Source organism: Podarcis gaigeae (assembly GCF_964106915.1).
Source record: "Podarcis gaigeae genome assembly, chromosome: 11".
Lineage (NCBI taxonomy): Eukaryota > Metazoa > Chordata > Lepidosauria > Squamata > Lacertidae > Podarcis > Podarcis gaigeae.
In genome coordinates, this window is record NC_139687.1 from 36106352 (window position 1) to 36120008 (window position 13657).

A 13657-nucleotide genomic window follows, 5' to 3' on the forward strand; every position below is an offset into this window, starting at 1 on the left:
ATTCCTGCTCTCTGAGTTATTATGTGTCTTTAGAAACTGTATGAATTTCAACAAGCGAATTAAAAGTGTCTTGTAACACCTTTAAAATCAGTTGCAAGTCTAGGTGTTTTTTTTTGCATAAACACCTGATCACCCTCTAAAATGTACGGTGGCATAAGATTTCGTCTTCAAGGTGCCACAAGACTCTGCTGCTCTATCTGCAGCAGACTAGGATAGCTATTCCGTCTGAAAATCATACGTGAAGCTTCACCTGTTGCATCCTTAACTGTGTCACGGCGCTTCAGATGGAGGCTCGGAAGAAATACAGGGCGGAGAGGGGGCAGAGCCCCGTTTAGCGCCCCTCCTCGGCAGCTCGCTCCCCAACTCCATGCCTTGACCATCAAAGCAGCACGTGTGTTGCCATTAAAGAAGTCACAGTCACACCCTGTGGATGCCAGACATAGTATAACGCTTGGCTCGACCGCAAGGAGTACTCAAATCTGTCAATAGAGCCCCATTCAAAAGCTTTGGACTATGCCAGTCCGAGTTATTTCGCGGCTTGCGCGCGGCAAGAATGGACACTGCATTTGCCTGGCTGCATTCCCTCGCCTTTCTCGGGAAATGGTCTTCTTGCCCGCCGCGCGCTAGGCTGGTTTCGCACGGCTTCTCCGCCGGCGCCCGCCCGCCAGCCCTCCCTCCGTCCCCTCCTTCCCCGCTGCTTTCTCCAGGCGAGGGAGAATGGGCTTGCCCAGCCGTCGCACCCCGCCCACGCCTCCGATTCTTGACGGTGCGTCGCCTGCCTGCCTCCCGCCCTCGCCGTGACTCTCCCCTCTCGCCAGGCGCTCTTCGGCACTGCAGCAAGAGGCAGCGCGCGCTGCGCCGGGGAGCCGCGCGCACAGCCACTTTCCCGCCTCCCTCCTCCTCCTCCTCCTCCTCCTCCTCGGGCTCTTGTCACGCCTCGCGCTCCTGCCTCAGGAGAGAGGAGCAGAGGGCGGGCGCGGTGCGTCGGGACTGAGTGGGGGGAAACACCACCATACGCCGCCACCTCCGTGGAGCCGCAGCAGCGCTTACCACGCCGCGCTGGGAGCGGGCAGCGTGAGGCGAGGGAGGCGGCTGCGGGCTGCAGTTCCAGCTGGTAAGTGAGCGAGGCTTCCCTTCTTCGGGAAGTGCTCGCAGTCCCGAGGAACTTTTTCCACCTCACGGTCAGGTCGGTTTGAGGCTGGAGCCGCCTCTGAGGCGTCGAACTTTCCGCTTGTGGCGGGAACGGGGCCGCTTTGGCGGCGGGACAAGATGGCGGGAAGCGGCGACCCCTCCGGGAAGCAGAAGTTCTGCCGAGTTCTGCGGGACCTTTTCGCCTCGGAGGAGCGGGCGGCGGCTTCGCAGCCTCAGCTTAGGCGCGCTTACTCGGAAGGAAGCGGGCGCAATAGGATCGCAGCCCTTTGGGGGACCACGTCACGGGGCCCCCGAGGGGGAAAGCCCCTCCCCCAGCTTGGCTCGCGACCCTGCCATGATCATCCTGCAGGACCCTCCCTGCCACCCTGCAGTCCTTGTCTCTCCAGTCTCCCTAGTCAGGCTCCCTTTCCCCTTCTTTTCTGACACCTTCTGCCCTCAAATAAAAAACCCCACGAGAACTTCGCGGGGAGGGGAGGGGAGGCGCGCAAAGGCTGCTCCGAGGTGGGAGAAAGTGTCTGCAGAAGGCAGATGCGGGAGGTAGTGGCGGGGAAGCCCCGAACGCGGGGAAATGCAAAAGGTGCAGCGTGCATCTATGCCGGCTGCAAAAAAGACTTCTTGCAGTGCGATGCGTCGGGAAAAGCCACGAGGCGTTGCAAAGTGCATTAGCGGGGAAATAACAACCTGGGCACTTGCTTCCCGTAGGATGAATCTGCAAGATTCTTTCCCCCTCCTTCCGAAGCTTGCAAAGTTCTTGGGGGGTTGGTTAGGCGCCAGGATCCGAAAAGACTTTAAGGAAAAGGGCATTGTTGTTGTCTAAATCGCCGCATACTTGGGCGAAATGGAACGAGCAGCTGGCCGTTGAGGGAATCCCGTCCCGGAGCCTTGCTCTCTCTTTCCCATTCCCCCCATCCATCCACCCTCCCTTTCCTCTCCGCTGCGGGTCTGCAGCCCCCGGGGCAAAGAGGGCCCGTCGTCAGGTGGGGGCCGGCGAAGCTGACTCAGCATACCCGGGGACTTCGAGGGGGCTGGAGGCGCGTGTGTGCTCCAGCTCGGCGCGTGCGTCTCCCCGGAGTCACTGCTGGGAATCCCCCCCTCGCGCGCGCCTGGGGAGCGCGAAACGAATGGCTGGATGCTGACGGTGGTCGGGGTGGGTGGGCTTACTGGGGGTTGCCTCTTGGACATGTGAGCAGAAAACGGGGTGTGTGGGGTGGACTGGGGGGGGGGGAGAGAGAAGGCATGCAGAATAAAGAGCTCGCCGCCTTGTTTCTGCCAAGCCACGTTGAGATACTTTGGCCTTTGGTGAGCAATAGCACCCAGGACTCTTTCCCGCATAAGCTGATAATGATGGCTTCCTGTGGCTTCATATTCCTCTGGAATCCAATGTTCTATAGAGTTGTATGGAGCTGTGGGGTGCGTTCCCCTTTCCAGCCTGCAAGCCCTCGCTCCCCCCCTCCAGATAAGCTATGAGTGATGGTCCTAGAAGGGGCAGAATGCGGAGAGAAGTCTCCATCTAGCTCCTAGTGCCCTACCTGTATTGGGCTGCATTGTACTGCAGTGCAGGGAGCTGACAACAACTAGATGTGTGCATATGATCCTCTCTGTCTGTGTGTGTTTTGAGAGAGAGAGAGAGATGGTACCCAGATGTGATTTAGAAGCACTACAGGGCTGTAAATGGAATTTAGAAAAGAATCAACATGCTTCATTATTTTTTTTTAAGAAGCTGCTGAAGAAAGCCTGTATTTCCCCACCCTCCAATAATTATTTAAAATTATTTGAGTATTTGTTGGGAAGCCCTATCCACCAGAAAAAAGATAATACATATAATAGGTCCACTATTTGTGTGTTTTGATTTTAATTGATTTTGTGTTGGGTGATATGAATGACTGCTTCCATAAAAGAACCACTCAGATTCTACTATAGCAAACGCAACGCCGAGAATAAGAATTCCCCACCTTTGGAAGTAAACTTGGAAAATAAGATTTATGACATTTTTTTTTTTAAAAAAGCTTTCATTCTTATTTAAATATGTCATAAAATCTTGCTTATCTCAAAATTTTGGCCCACGAAATTCTGAAGCCTTTCTAAATATTTAAAGTGATTTTTATTATGTATGATAATATAATAAAGTTACATTTTGTTAAATAACTTTGCAAGTAGTTCTCATGAGTACTGGTGTGTCTGAAAGGACATTTTGTGGGAAAAGAAGCATAAGGTTGGACGCTCCTACAGTTACTTTTCATGTATATTAATTTAATAAAGCTAATCTATAGCATCAGTAAGCACGTACAAAACAATTCTATTCTCTAGCATGATGAGTAGCTCTAAATTAGGTTTACACCAAGTGCTTTCTTTTTATATATTTCAAAACCCATTTTAAAAGACAGCATTCTAGAATGAACATGTGATGCATTCCCCTTGATTTTGAACAAATAGATTAGGAAAGAGAAAGAAAGGACAAAAGCATCTTGGGCAGCCTTCGGCTGCATTATGGACCGGACATTAATTGCAGATGTAATAAATGGCATGTGATAAGAGCGATCGGAAGGTTGATAAATGCGTCATATTTAAAACGTAGGCATGTAGGATATATTAAAATGTTTTTTTAAAAAAATATGAGCTGAAAATCAGCTTATCGTTCAAAATATAATAAGGGGACCTGTTCATGAAATGCCTACTAGTCATGAAAAATTGACCTTACTAGAAGCAGGGTGGAGCTTCTGTCCAATATAAATATCAGTAGAATTGTACCACTTTAAAACGAAATAAAAAGATGCGTTAATTTTTTTTATTGAACTTATTATCAAATCTTAACTGGAAGAAAGCCTGACTGATTCAATAGAATTTAGTTCCAAGGAAGTGTGAGAACCTTGCAAAACAGCCTGATCCTAACCATTGTTTACTTTAACGGAGAACCTCACTGAATACACTTAGGATTGCTCCTTTCCCGCCCAGCAAGCCGCTTACACTGACGAAATCTTGCAGGAGAACTCCACGATCATGCCTATAAAAAACCGAATATCAATGCATGCTTAATCGAAAACACATCCATTAGGTTAAATTAATTTGCAAACATGAAAGGGAGCTCGTACCAGCTGCTCTCTTGGTGTTATGTAGCACAAAGTGTTTAATGTACTAGAACAGATCAAGAATAAGTTTAAAATGTCACAGCAGTTGTGTTTGTATTTTAATTTTATTGAGTGTTTATCTGTAACGTGCTAGGTCAAAATACATTTTTATTGTCAAAGTGCATTGGATATTTTGAGCTTATGTGCTGGAGGGCACCAAGAACAATGGAAAATTGTGTGCTAGGCTTTCCTTTTAAGATGAAAGATGCATTTTTCTGAAAACAAAATCCTACTTCAGGACTAAAGTTGAAATATGGAGGCAGGATTTCAAATGGTATTTCATAAAAACTGCATGACAAATAATTCATTAAAATGAAGTTTTGCCCATTTCTGCATATAACTTTAAATTTTATGTACAATCTAGTTTTTTTCAAATGTCAAACTATCAAATGCATAGAATCTTGTGGTAGGTAATGTTTTGACAGCCTATTTGAAATTAGTGTAAACTCTTAAAGAAAACGTTCTGTTTGTTCTTCACCAAAGAATAGCTGCATATGTATAGGTGATGCTATATGTAAGAGAACAACATTATATGAAAAGGTGGGGGGTCATCAGAGGTTTTAAAGTATTTTTTTTGTCAGTCTATGATTTCATGCGCAGCATAAGCTAGAACACTCAATATTAAGTAGGTATATTGTGTACTCTGTGATAAAACGTCATCATCTTGAGATCCTAATAAGCATCTCCAGCAGGTCTAAGATTGTGATCATACAATTCCAGCCTTAGGTTTGCATTCATAGGGCCTAGAAACACATTCTTTAGAAACAGAAAGCGATAGGATATTGGATTTTTATGACTTATAAATGGCTTTTTGGGAAGGGGGAATGAAATTATCGAAAAGCAATGCCATATGGATTTGCAAGGTCCTTTCTGATTTCTGAAGTGGAGAACACAGAAATTAAAAAAAAAAATGGTATTAAAACTGTTTTACTCTGATACAATTTTAAAAATTTTGTTTAATTTTTTTCTTTCCTACCATTTTACATTGGGTATCCAAGATGGCCGGGCGAAAGTATAAAATGCAATAAACCAGACTAAAATATCAAATTAAATTTAGTAACAGCAAGGAAATGGTAATCAAAGGGCATTTTGATTTTCCATCCCCAAAGGTGACAGACACATTGATTTAATGTTGCATTGGCAGTAAAGTCAATACTTTGCTCTGGGGAAGCAGTTTCAAAGCCTGGGTGCCACCACTGACAAAGTCATGTCACTGATCATCAGTTGCCATTCACCTAACCTGGGAAGGTAGGGAACCTGCAGCAAGTGGGTAGATGTGAGAAAGCAGCCATAAGATTATTGCATTATTTCTTGCTAGTGGAAAACAACAACAACAAAAATAACAGATGAAGTGTAAGAACTTCTTGAATCTATTGTGTTGCTTTTTAAGGCCTATTGTAATATAGGAAAACAGTTAATTAAAGGACTTGAGAACTGCTAATCTTGAATCTGAGGGGGGTTTTTTTGCAGGGAGGAGTCTATTCTATCAACAAATCTCCCCCTTTCATCATCTTTTTACTGAGATACTGTTCATTTATGTAATAGGTACAACAAAAGAGAACCAATAAAATATTTTGATCTTAACATTAAAAAACAACAACTTGCAATTGGTTTGGCAACATTTCCTGCAAACCATATGAAAAAGCTGTGGTGGTCCTGTGCTCATTCAGGAAGAAAAAGAAACACTTTAATTTATTCAGTAGATAGAATAATAACTATTGATTAATCTAGATACTCAAACTGCTTACAAAGTATGGTCAGGAAATCAGCTATAATTCGAGAAATATGATTGACCTGGTGGCTGTAAACGCCACTTTGTTATGGTTCATGGAAACCTTGCAAATAGGTCCATGAAAGTTACTTCCTTGAAGACCTTATCATCTCACTTGTTTGAACTTACACTATAAATTACTAATATAGGTTAGCAGCAATGCTGCGGAACTTCCGCTCCGACACTGGTGTTGCTGCCACTTTTACTGGATGGATGAGGGGTGAGGCAGGGGGCCGACAGTGAGATTGAGGTCTGTATGCAAGTACCCAAGTGGCTCTGCCAGTAATTCAATGCAGTCTCAACTTCTCTCCTCCCTGACTCCCCCCACGCTGTCCAGATAAGCTGCAGTGACCCCAGTGTCAGGAGGGCAGCTGTGCAGCTGGAAGCTACTAGGTGTTCCCATTTTAGAAAGTGTATTGTGTGTTCACAACCAAAATAGTATTCTTTCCTCTATGGCTTAATAATAAATATTATGGCTTAATAAATACATTGGTCTAATTGTATTAAAAAGTGACACAGGACTCTCTTGTTGTTTTTGCTGCAACAGATTAACATGGCTACCCCTCTGGAAAGTGCTCCTAAATAACAATTCACTGTGTTAGCATTAAATCATGTTAATTGTTTAATACCATTAAAATCCATGCTTTGCGGCTCTGCTTCACTTCTCCCTGGCTCCTGGTCTCATTGTCCTGAAAGGCTACAACCAGAGAGAAAGAGACCACAACCCTGAGTTCAGATGACATGACAAGCCAAGACTTGTAGTTTGTTGTTTCCAGTATAGTGAGGCCAGAAAGGAGTGAATTGGGGACTTTCTCGTGAAACCATAGTTGAACATTAACTATGGCTTAATATGAAGTGTGAACCTGACCAACATTCGTTTCAGGTTTGTGTTTTGTATTTGTTTTTTAAAACACCATCTGCTTCTTTTCTAGTTAGCTGATTTTTACATGTTACTTCCTTTTTCGTTGGAACTTTGAGCCTGCTGCCATAGAGAGTTTTAAAATGTTTTTCAAGCCCAAGCAATCAGCTTTGCTGATGAGTAGTTTAAAGCTGCAACCATAAACATATATTGCAAAAGCAAACTCCACAGAAAAATCAATGGGATTTATTTCCAAGTCAGTAAGATCAAAGTGTGGACTCAGCTAAACTGGTAAAAAGAGAGAAGTGATTCATATGTGTTGTATATGCGATATAACATTGTGCCACCAGATGGTGACGTGGAGTCCCATTTTTCTCTATCTGTTTTCCGTTTAAATTTACAACACTTTAAACAGAAACACTTCTTTGATGTGTCTAGATCCAGCCTGTAATAATATATAATTAATATATTCATAAGGGACGTGGGTGGCACTGTGGTCTAAACCACTGAGCCTAGGGCTTGCCAATCGGAAGGTCAGTGGTTCGAATCCCCGTGACGGGGTGAGCTCCCCATTGCTTGGTCCCCGCTCCTGCCAACCTAGCAGTTCAAAAGCACGTCGAAGTGCAAGTTGATCAATAAGTACGGCTTCGGCGGGAAGGTAAATGGCGTTTCCGTGTGCTGCTCTGGTTTCGCCAGAAGCGGCTTAGTCATGCTGGCCACATGACCCGGAAAAACTGTCTGCAGACAAATGCCGGCTCCCTCGGCCAGTAAAGCGAGATGAGCGCCGCAACCCCAGAGTCGTCTGCGACTGGACTTATCTGTCAGGGGTCCTTTACCTTTATAAAAATATATTCATACATCATTTGGTTTCTGGGAACATCAAGGGATCAGGCCTATGTTTTTAACCCAATTTTATTACATTAGCCCTACCTAGAGAATATTAGTTGTGCCTCAGGCTGCAATCTTGCCATGTTTACACAAGAGTAAGTCTCCTTGAACTCATTGGTATTAATGGATAGGATTTCCAAAGAAGATAGTTCAGAATTAGAGTTTTGTCTAAAATGATTAATGTTACTCATTTTCTCTTTCTGAAGTAAATTCAGTTTGTCCAGTCTGGCTCATTCACTAGCTAATAAAATGAAGTATATATTCATATACAATGCATTGTTACATAGTGGAAAGGATGGTTATCACAGCATTCCCTTGAAGTCACTAGTGCCACAGGCATCAGCTCACAGCTGTGCCCATAATATAAATATGACCAGAATTATAATACTTTGAAGAGCCTGAAGAAATGTCTTCATGCTCAGAGTTTAGATACATTATTGAGTATTACGGTGTTGTAGCTTTACCATAATACATTTTCCAGTAATTTGAAAGCCATATCCTATTTTATTAAAATAACCTGTGACATATTATTTTGCTTCATGAGAAACCTCAATTTCTAACTCATTCTGCAATTATTTTATTTCTTGGACCCCTGTTCTAAATTGTTAAAATTTCAAAAAGATAGATGCCTTTCATCTCTACATTTACTTTTATGTAAGTGCCTACTCTAAAAAAAATCTAACGGGATTTAAGGAATAACAAAGATGCAAATCAAATGCAAATATTACTTTGCAGTGGGCATGTTGGTAAATGCAGGCTTCTTTTAATAGAGGTAGTATTTCTTAAAAGCATGGTTATTGAAACAATATTTTCCTGTATAATTGCAGAACATGAGACAAAAGCACAAACTAGATTTAATAACTAAGTGAACTGTGTAATATTTTCAGATTTTAGCTTTGCTGGTCCTAGTCAAAACAACTCAACAAGATTAGGTAATACTATCAGAAGATGGCACAGGCAGAGTCTTAGTAGATTCAGGTTCCAGAAGAACTTGTGCATTTGTTCATTCTTAGGAATAGAAAAAAAAATCTGTTTCTGTTAAGTAGTTGGTGGCCCGTCAGCAGAATATGAAAATGATGTTGGAATGTGACATGTCTTTTCTCCGTTATTGACTATAAGCTATCTCCTGGCTCTAAAAGTAGTAGCTCCCACACTGAATTGTGCCAGTTATAGATATGTTAATAGCTTCACTTAGCTTTATATTCTGAACTTTTTCCAGATCAGGCTACTTTGGAATGAGATTCTTCTCTGTAGCTGGAATGAGTGTTCTGATTTCCCATCAGCAAATCTGCTGGGCTACATTCAATGCGTATTTCTAATTACTTCTTAAATTCTGGATCTGATAACATAATTTTGGAACTCCTCTAACTTGTATGCATTTGTGCAGTTTCTTGACAAGGTGTCTGCTACTAACAGTTTCTGTCCCATGAAACAAAATTTCCTATCCTGTTGAATCTCCTCAGTCTTATTAGAAGACACTGGCATAGTAATGTACTTGATTCATTTCCCCCCTTTTACCAAGCATTTATGGTTTTATGAGGAGTCTTAAAAAAGGTTGACCACATAGCTATCTGTAAAAGGTTTGGAAAATATCTTTTTTAAAAAAACACTGTGCTTTTGTTTCATTACTTCATTAAGAGTTATTGGACAGAATGTGGCTGGCATCCATTCTGAAACATGTTGTGGGAGCATTTGTAGTAGCTGTAGTAGCACTTCAACTAGTGCAACTAGCTGCTTGCATCTTCATGAACCATTGTAGGTTTGTTGACATCACAAATATGCAAAATCGGGACATTGGCGATCATGTTCTTTATCTTTGTAAAGGAAGCTTCCTGATTCCTCCCTGGACCTTAGTAAAAGGTTTAGTGGTTATGAGATGTCTTGCGAATACTTACATAAATAGTTCAGTATTCTCTAAGAGCATCTTAGCTATATAATGTTACTGGGATTCTCTCTAATGGCAGTTACCTTTTCAAAGCATGGCTTTGCCCCATGAATTCCATTTCACTTTGATAACATACACTTTGTTTAGTTTGAGTCCAGATTAAAAGATCAAATTCAAGGCAATGACCAGTGTTTTGTCATGGGCTTCCATTCATGTGTCATGTATTGGGACACCATCAACTAATACAATTACTCCTTTGATGTTTGAGGAGTTCTTTTTATTTCAGAGGAGCACTTGCGATTCCAAATGGGAAGTGTTAAAAACTGAATCTCCCAAAAGGGGAGATCAGTATAGTCAGTTTAATGCTCCGGTTTGTCAAAGGTATTTGCCAGGCTTTCAAGAAATGTAAGGTGACAGACAAAAAGCCTTCTTTCAAGCTTCTCCTTCCATTTGTCAGCAGTACGGGTCTGTAAAAGATAGCTTATTTTCACTGTTGCCTTGAGATTGAAGTACTGTATATCTTCCTTCTGACTCATCCCCCAGTGCAGTTGGTACTGAAGTTTGTCTGCTATAAGGATGCACAAAGAAGTTTGTTCTTATAAACAAAAATTTCATGTGTGGGATAGTTAATAGGCAAAGTAATATGACAGCAATGACAACAAATGAGAAATTGTATCAGGAGCTTAGTGAATAGTAGACATTTGTGTGTTTTCTGAGCTTGTATAATTAAGGTGTTGATAAGAGTACAATGCACCTTATCTATGGCATGCAGGGGACATTATTGATGAGGAAGTGTTTCTTTGATTTACAGATAATCATGTTGTCTGCAGTTAGATTTTTTTTAAAGCTGCATTTGAGGTGAGCATGAATTATGACTGCACACCATTTGTGTGTGTGTGTCCAAGGGATTGCTAAGGAGCAGAACTGGTTTTATTCCACAGCAATATCTATAACTTGCCATTGTTCAAATATCAATTTGCCAAAGCAAAGAAATGAAAACTCAAAGGCAGAGCTTTGTGGACCTTTCTATTGATTTGGAGTGGGTGTTCTCCACTAAACACTGGTCAAAGGCTAGAAGAGGTTTTTGAAGCACAAAGTGACGGCCTAATAGTTTCATCTCTAGGTGCTACACAGTTATTGACCATGAGTGTTACTCATTGACCATGCACAATGTTATATACAAATACGCACCCTTAAATATAAAATTCAAAGGACAGGTGTATAACTTCAGTCATCCTTAGAACGTCCTTATTTCTTGTAACTTGAAAACATTTATTTACAATTATAAATGGTCAATTAAAAAAATTTTTTTTTTGCATTGTTTCAAATTTGGTAGGGATTCCAGGGACAGATAAAATTGCTTTGGGAATTGTATCCTGCCTACAGACTATTGGTTGTTCCTGAGATAGAAAGAAGTTTCAAACAGCCAGACAGCCTCATTGTAGCACAATCATCAAATTGTTTCCTAGCAAGTATGTTTAGGATTGCAACTTACGTTTCCCTGGAAATTGCAATAACAACTTATGCATTCAGAATTAGAATACCGCAATTCACCCATGAAATTATATCTGGTACAGACATCCAGACAGATTTCACTTTAGATGTCTCTGAGCACCACAACATTTCTCTTTTGTTTTCATATGCAGCATAGCAGCGTACCCCATTCTGAGGGGACGTTGAATGTTCCATCTAATAAAATTAATGAAAGTAAGAGGGGAAAGTAATTAAATCTGTCTTGGTACTTATCTGTTGGTTTCAGCTTTGATTGCTGAAATGAAAGCTTGGAGACAGCTGTTGGCAGACTTGTCAGCCCTTTTGAGTTTAATAGTAGAGAGCTTTGTACAGGTAATTAATTACTGTACGGTTATAGAATAGTTGCCCAGTAGCCTCATGTCCTTTTGACATGTTTCTTTTTTGTGTGTCATTTTGTTTTGTTTTTGCATGTATGTGTATGCTTGTTTATATAATACACTTCCCCCCACCACCCTGAGAGAATACGTTTATCTGATGTTTGGTCGAAGCTATCTATTTTAATTCCCTATTTTATCAGTCAAACAGCATATGCTGTCAGGTAACTCCTTAATTTTCAAAGTAAAAGAAAAAAGAGTTCTCTGGCTGATATCTAGTGAATACGGATTCAGATTAAGTATGGCAGACCTTTTGTGTTTTTGTCCCCTTCATGGATCACTGCCTTGCCGTGGCGAAGGGGCTTGAAGAACTCAGAGAAGCTATGAACTATGCCGAGCAGGGCACCCAAGATGAACAGGTCATAGTGGAGAGTTTTGACCAAACGTGATCCACCTGGAGGAGGAACCGGCAAGCCACTCCAGTATCCCTGCCAAGAAAACTCCATGGACAAAGACAACAGGCATATAAAAGATATGACGCTGGAAGATGAGCCCCTCAGGTCGGAAGGCGTCCAACATGCTACTGGGGAAGAGCGGAGGGCAAGTACAAGTAGATCCAGAGCTGATGAAGCGGCTGGGCCAAAGCCGAAAGGACGCTCAGTTGCGGATATGCCTGGAAGCGAAAGGAAAGTCCAATGCTGTAAAGAAAAATATTGCATAGGAACCTGGAATGTAAGAACCATGAACCTGGGTAAGTTGGAGGTGGTCAAAAATGAGATGGCAAGAATAAATATTGACATCCTGGGCATCAGTGAACTAAAATGGACGGGAATGGGTGAATTCAGTTCGGATGACCATCATATCTACTACTGTGGGCAAGAAACCCATAAAAGAAATGGAGTGGCCCTCATAGTCAACAAAAGAGTGGTGAAAGCTGTACTGGGATGCAATCTCAAAAATGATAGAATGATCTCGATACGAATCCAAGGCAGACCTTTTAACATCACAGTAATCCAAGTTTATGCACCAACTACTTGTGCTGAAGAAACTGAAATTGACCAATTCTATGAAGACTTACAAGACCTTATAGAAGTGACACCAAATAAGGATGTTCTTCTCATTATAGGGGATTGGAATGCTAAAGTAGGGAGTCAAGAGATAAAAGGAACAACTGGCAAGTTTGGCCTTGGAGATCAAAACGAAGCAGGGCAAAGGCTAATAGAGTTCTGTCAAGAGAACAAGCTGGTCATCACAAACACGCTTTTCCAGCAACACAAGAGACGACTCTACACATGGACATCACCAGATGGGCAGCATCGAAATCAGATTGATTATATTCTCTGCAGCCAAAGATGGAGAAGCTCTATACAGTCAGCAAAAACAAGACCTGGAGCTGACTGTGGCTCAGATCATCAGCTTCTTATAGCAAAATTCAAGCTTAAACTGAAGAAAGTAGGAAAAACCACTGGGCCGGTAAGATACAATCTAAGTCAAATCCCTTATGAATACACAGTGGAAGTGAGGAACAGGTTTAAGGATTTAGATTTGGTGGACAGAATGCCTGAAGAACTATGGATGGAGGCTCGTAACATTATACAGGAGGCAGCAACGAAAACCATCCCAATGAAAAGGAAATGCAAGAAAGCAAAGTGGCTGTCCAATGAGGCCTTACAAATAGCGGGGGAGAGAAGGCAAGCAAAATGCGAGGGAGATGGTGAAAGATACAGGAAATTGAATGCAGATTTCCAAAGAATAGCAAGGAGAGACAAGAAGACCTTCTTAAACGAGCAATGCAAAGAAATAGAGGAAAGCAATAGAATGGGAAGAACCAGAGATCTGTTCAAGAAAATTGGAGATATGAAAGGAACATTTCGTACAAAGATTTCCACAATAAAGGACAAAAGTGGAAAGGACCTAACAGAAGCAGAAGACATCAAGAAGAGGTGGCAAGAATACACAGAGGAATTATACCAGAAAGAAATGGATGTCTCGTATACCCCAGGTAGTGTGGTTGCTGACCTTGAGCCAGACATCCTGGAAAGTGAAGTCAAATGGGCCTTAGAAAGCACTGCAAATAACAAGGCCAGTGGAAGTGATGGCATTCCAGCTGAACTATTTAAAATTTTAAAA

General features: G+C 42.1%; 1 protein-coding gene across 1 annotated transcript in view; it reads left to right on the plus strand.

Annotated features, from left to right (window-relative positions):
- The first annotated feature begins 369 nt into the window (after positions 1 to 369).
- SV2C (synaptic vesicle glycoprotein 2C) overlaps positions 370 to 13657 on the plus strand; it is a 98932-nt gene continuing 85644 nt past the window's right edge. Inside the window, exon 1 of the mRNA XM_083703206.1 lies at positions 370 to 1114. The gene's annotated coding sequence lies outside the window, so the exon portion shown is untranslated. The remainder of the gene's footprint in view (positions 1115 to 13657) is intronic.